Source organism: Lycium barbarum, chromosome 4 (assembly GCF_019175385.1).
Source record: "Lycium barbarum isolate Lr01 chromosome 4, ASM1917538v2, whole genome shotgun sequence".
NCBI lineage: Eukaryota > Viridiplantae > Streptophyta > Magnoliopsida > Solanales > Solanaceae > Lycium > Lycium barbarum.
Window position 1 is genome coordinate 23859655 of NC_083340.1, and position 6787 is coordinate 23866441.

The window sequence follows — 6787 nt, forward strand, 5'->3', positions numbered from 1 at the left end:
TCCTCAATTAGGAAAATAGAATAAATTTAACATTTTTTTTAGATTTGGTCTCTATAATATTTTTATTGTTAGTGAATTGACTCAAATTCTCTCAATTAGGAAAATAGAATATATTTAACATCTTTTTAGATTTGGTCAAAATTATGTTTTATTGTTGGTGGATTGACTCAAACTTTTACTCTTCAAAGTTAATATTATTTTTCTTCCCATCAACTCTTTTATTTTAGCGTCAAAAATTTATTTGACTTCTATTTTTTAAAAAAAAAAACAAGGAGAGAAATAACAAAAAGAAGATTACGAAATGAAGAAAAAAAATGTACAGAAAACAAATTCTTCAGAAATACACATAAAACGCAGAATTTTTTCCAGAACATTTATTTTGCTCAGCATATGACTAATAAATCTTCTCTAACGTCTTTGTGATGATCAATACTTCTTATTATGTAATTAATATTTTATTTTTATGTTTTTGCCATAGTAACAATTGCAATTTCATCAGCAAAAATATAACATTTTGTTTAAGTGTACATAATAATTCCTTGCAATTTCTCCATTTGCTTTCAATTATTTCATCCTTATTTAAGAATTTCAATTTGGTATTGGGTTTTTAAAGATAATTTATTTTTATGAGAAATATTTGATTTACTGGAATTTTTATTCATTTTAATTATTGTTAAACTTCAGGATAATAAATATTGTTCCCTCGGTCTCATTGCAGCTACATTTGCTTCAGCGGTGTTAGTATTTTGGTGCTCATTTTTCTTTTCCTTATGTTTTTCTTTATTTTTCAACTTATAGCATTCAGAAATAATATGATCTTTCTTATGACAATATTTGCACACAACATTTCTGTATCTAGACTTTGACCTTGATTTAGACCTCTCATTACTTGATTCTTTCTTATCGGATCTACCTCTTACAAACAAGCCTTCCCCAAGGGGTGTACTAGTTTCCCCAGTAATATCTCTATCTATCTGTTCTTTTGATTTTAAGATAGATTTGATATCTCTATAAGAGATATTATCCTTTCCATAAAGCATAGTATCTCTTATATGTTTGAATGACTGGGGAAGGGAAATAAGCAATAACACGGCTTGATTCTCATCTTTAACTTCAGCATCAATATTGCTCAAATCCATAAGAATGGAATCAAATGCATCAAGATGTGAGAGTATAGAAGTACCTTCAACCATACGAAATGTGTAAAGTTTTTGCTTCAGGTAGAGTCTATTTTCCACTGTCCTCTTCATATACAGGGTTTTTAATTTTTCCCACATGCCTTTGGCTGTGGTTTCTGCGAATACTTCACGTAAAACCTCATTTGAGAGATTTAAAATGATACCTGATTTTGCCTTTTTATCTATGAAGGCAAACTCGGGGTCCGTCATACTTTCTGGCTTCTTTTCTTTTCATTCCAGTGTCATATCTAAGCCGTCCTGAATTAGGATAGCTTCCATCTTCAGTTGCCACATCCCGAAGTTTGCACTTCGGTCAAATTTCTCAACAAAAGTTTTTGTTACAGTCATTTTTGGCTACTGAAATTTACCTGGTTAGATCCGGCTCTGATACTAATTTGCTAGGATCGGTAACCCGGGTAATGAGAAATTTAGCCAAACAATATTATAATGACAATAACAAAGACAATAGTTAGTTGATAACAACAACAAGTAAAGAAAATAAATGAGGCACAAATTTAACGTGGTTGGTCAGTGGGACCTACGTCCACAAGCGGAGAGGAGCAATTTCACTATATCAACAAGAGTACAAAATTAGAGTAAATACTCTAATTGCCCCAAAAGTATCCCAAGAGAATAACCTCACAAGATCACTCAAAAGAAGGGTTCACACAAGTGTTTCCCAACACATAACTCTCTTACAATAATACTCTAAATAAAAAGGGAGGAAGAAGAAGACAAAGTTAAGAGATGAGAAGTTCTTGAATTGTTTTGGTGTGTCTTCAAATGGAGACAAATGCTTTCCTTTTGTAGAGGTCAAACTTGGCCTCCAAGTTGTGGAAAAAGAAAATGAAAAATAATCAAAAATTTCTCATCCTTACAAGCAAACTTTGACCCCAAGCATAATATTTTATTTCAAAATAAGGCCACATTACAGAATGTGATGACCAATTGGATGTAATTCGACTCTTTTAATTACTTTGGGTCCGCGTAATTTTTTTTGGTTAAATTTTTCTATAAAAATTATTTAAGGTTAAGTTGTCTTGTACAGTGGCACCCCATTTAATAAAATATACTCCCTCCGGATGAAAAAGAGTGTTCACTTATCAAATTAAGAAAGAATTAATCTTATTTTTTTCAAATTTGTCCCTATTAAGTGTTAAGTGATAAAATCTTAATCCATATTTTATTAGAGACAATTTAGTTAAATACCTCTTTTTATTTAGAAGTTAATATTTTCTTAAGGGATATGCAAATGATTAAGTGAACACTATTTCTAATCTGGAGGGAGTATTTTAGATAGGTAACAATAAGATGATGGAGGTCCCTCAATTTTGAGGAACAAATCTGATCCAGTCCAATAGTAGTAAAGATATATATGAGACTGAATTTAAACAAAAGGCAAATTTTATAGGACATTTTTAGCCCTTATCTTTTGCATGTCAATTCAGCAAAATACTACGTAGTCTTTAAATTATTGAGGATTACTTAAACTTATTGAATGATAGTTTACGTATTGTGATATGCCGTTGCTTGTTCACATTTTCGATTTGGAAAGACGTGCCCGAGTGATTAGGTGTGTTTGGTTTATTTTGCTTGATTTGGTTATATCTATAGCATTTACATCGTTCCATTAATCACCATTCACCATAAGTATTTGACGTTAGAAAAATATTCAAATTTAAGATTTCATTGCCTTAATTGACTATCTATTACTACTAAATTACACTTGCTAAAAAGAAGAGACCTCCCTAAAAGGAGAAAAACAATATGTTGTAATTATATTTTACTATAAATCTAAGTGTTGATTTAGTGAAAGCTTGTTGAGTTCCATTGCTTAGTGGCATTTTCGTGGTTTACAGATAATTCAGCACCATTTCATAATATTTTAACTTAAATGGTCGTAAAGAGGATTGGTGAAGGAATGAAGAGATCCAAGTAAAAGTAGAAGCCAAGAAGGTTGCGTATGCGGCGCTAGTGGAAAGCGTCGAGGAGGACAAGCAGAGAATAAGGAGAGGTATAAGACAGCGAAGAAGGAAGCGAAGCTACCGGTCACGGCTGCTAAAACAACAGCTTTTGAGCACTTGTATAAATAGCTCGAGTGCAAAGGCGGGGATAGAAAGTTGTATAGGCTCGCTAAGACGAGAGAGAAAGTCTCACGACCTGGACTAAGTGAAGTGCATAAAAAATGAGCATGGCGAAGTATTGACAGAAGAGGTACACATTAGACGGAGATGGCAGACATACTTCCATTAGCTCTTGAATGAAGAAGGGGACAAGGATATCGTCCTGGGGAAATTAGAGCATTCTGAGAGTCGTAGAGATTTTGGGTATTATAGGTGCATAAAGGTTGCAGAGGTTAGGGGGCTATCTATAAGGTGAGGAGGGGAAGAACGACCGGGCCAGAGAAGATCCGACAGACTTTTGGAAAAATGTAGGGGAGGTAGGTATGGAGTGACTGACTAGGTTATTTAATGCCATCTGGACAGCTAAGCTCCCAGAGGATTGGCGGTGGAGCGTTGTACAAGAATAAAGACGATATTCAGAGTTGCAATAACTATATAGGTATCAAACTGCTAAGCCACACTATGAAACTATGGGAGAGGGTGGTCGAGATAAGGATGAGAGGGATGTGTCGATATCCGAGAACCAGTTCGGATTCATGCCGGGCCGATCTACTACAAAATCTATTCATCTTGTCAAGAGATTGTTAGAGTAGCATAAGAACAAAAAGAGAGACTTGCACATGGTGTTCATTGACCCGAAAAAGGCATATGATAAAGTCCCTCGGGAGGTCCTTTGGAGATGTTTAGAGTCTAGAGGTATGCCTGTGGCCTACATCTGGACAATTAAGGACATGTATGAGTATGCCAAGACCCGGGTTAGGACAGTGAAAGATGATTCAGAACACTTCCAGATCGCAATGGGGTTGCACCGGTGATCAACTGTTAGCCCGTTTCTATTTGCCTTATTAATACGAATTAACACGGTATATTCAAGAGAAGTCGTGGTATATGTTATTTGAAGGCGACATAGTTTTAATTGACGAGACGTGTAGTGAAGTTAAAGATAGGCGGGACGTTTGGAGAACGACCTTACAATCTAAAGGTTTTAGGTTAAACAGGATTAAGACGGAGTACAGGGAATGCAAATTCAGTGATGTGAAGCAAGAGATAGATGTGGAAGTGAAGATCAATGATGAAAGAGCACGAAGACCAAGAAATCCAAGAATCAAAAGATTGAAATTCAAGAAAGTCCCAGAAGCTCAAATTTGAAGATTAATTTCATCCAAGAATGGAAATGTTTCTTGAATCCATTTTTAAATAGGTCTCTTGTTTCTTGATTTATCTTATAGTAAGGATTTAATTTCCTATCATTAGTAGGATCTTTATTCTAGTTCTAGTAGGATTCTTGTTTTCTTTATTGTTTTCCTTATAGAATAGGAATTTTACTTTCCTTTTAGCTATTTCCTTTCTAGAGTAGAATAGAGATTTGTAGTCATAAAGAAGAGACCCTAGGCCTATATGAAGGGTTCTCATACTTCGTAAAAGAGGATCCACATTTTTGAGCTTAAATCTAGTTTGTAATAGAGTTACGTTATTTTCTCTATTTGATGTTCTTTTTCCTTGTTTTTGGTTTCAAGCAAGGTGGTGATAGTCTTACCTTGTTTTCAGTTGCGTGTATGTTTCTTTATCAAGTTTATTTATTTCAAGTGGTGACTTAGGAACTTTCTTGGTTCTTGATCATTCAAGTGCACGTTTCTTGATTTAAAATTCGTTCTAGTTCATACCCAGAACCTTAACTTGTTTCCCATCATTTCACCCTAAATATTTACTTGTTTTAAATGAGTAAATAGTTATTTTTATAGTTCAGATCATCATCTTTCACCTCGTTTTTGAATCACTTAAATCCGAGACTTATAGCTTATGATACGTCCATCTGCCCATCAAATTGCTTCAAAAACAAGATCCTGGTCGATTGGTTCTTTGTTAACTCGAAGAATCACATCAATCGAGGCATAAACTATACCCAAAGGAGAAAGCTTCAAGTATCTTGGGTCATAATACAATGGGACGGGGAGATTAGCGATGATGTCGTACACCGTATTGGAGCAAGGTGGTTGAATTAGAGGCTCGCCTCTAGGGCACTTTGCAATAAGAAGGTGTAGCTTAGGCTGAAAGGTAAATTCTATAGAGTGGTGGTTAGACCAGCATTGTTGTATGGGGTAGAATGCTGGCCAGTCAAGAACGCTCACGTTCAGAAGATAAAGGTAGCGGAGATGAGAATGCTCATATGGATGTATGGTCATACTAGGAGAGATATGATCAGAAACAAATTTGTACATGACAAGATTAGAGTGGCTTCCATGACGGGCAAGATAAGGGAAGCAAGACTGAGATGGTTCGGGAATGTGAAGAGGAGGTGTGAGGATGTGCCGGTTGGGAGGTGTGAGAGATCGGCGGTCACATGAGTTAGGAGAGGTAGAGGTAGGCCGAAGAAGAATTAGGGGAGGAGATTAGACAGGACATGACACATCTTCGGCTGACTGAGGACATGACCTTAGATAGGGGGATTTGGAGGTCGAGAATTATAATAGAATGTTAGTAAATAGTTGAGTTTTGTCGCGCTTTGTGTGAGAGAGTTGTGGGGCTAGTCTTTCCATCTCCTCTTCTCTTTTTTTTTTGGTAGTATTACTTAGGTACCGCGTAGATCATTATGTGTTGCTCCATTTGTTTTGTATTTTGATATTTTGTTGTTTTATTTTTATTGCCATCCTGCATTGACTACGTTTCTTTTGAGCCGAGGGTTTATTGAAAACAATCTCTTTACCCCACAGAGGTAGAAGTAAGGTCTGCGTACATCCTACCCTCCCCAGACTCCACCTGCGAAATTACACTGACTATTCTTTTTGGCTCATTTTTTCCCTTTGCAATTTGTTATATCCCGCATTTTTGCGCATTCGAAAAATTTGAAATAATGTTGACTTGTAAGAAATAAGGCCACATTTTGATTTTTATCTAATATATATGTGTTGTTTATGAAAAATATTGAGACGGAAATATCGAGGAAGGCTAAGGGCGAAATTGGAATTTCGGAAACTAGTTTCATGAATTACAAGAAGTAGTCAACTAATTGGGCCAAAAAAAAAAGAGAACAAAAGGCCCAACTCATGTGGGTGGCCGGCCAAGGAGAGGAAAAAATGGGCCAAGCCCATGTAAATTATGCCCATTAATTAAATAAATGAAAAGGGGGCCAACAAGTCTTCATTCTTCATGAAGTTTCAAGAACAACCAAGAAGACAAAAATTGAGAGAAAATAAAGAAGAGGCCTCACGGCCAAGGAGAAAAAAATTGAGGGCTTCCAATTTTGATCCAAAATCGTAATTTTCTTGTATCCTTACTAAGCTCAAGACCCTCTTCAACGTGGTATAATTTTTTAGGCGAGAAAACTACTTTTGTGGCAAGTGAAAAATTTAAGAAAAGGTAAAATTCTATCCTTTTATGTTATGGAATATATATATATATATATATATATATATATATATATATGTTGTAGTATGTGGAAATGAGTGAAAAGTATGAAATTTGTGTGTGTGTGTGTGTGTGTGTGTG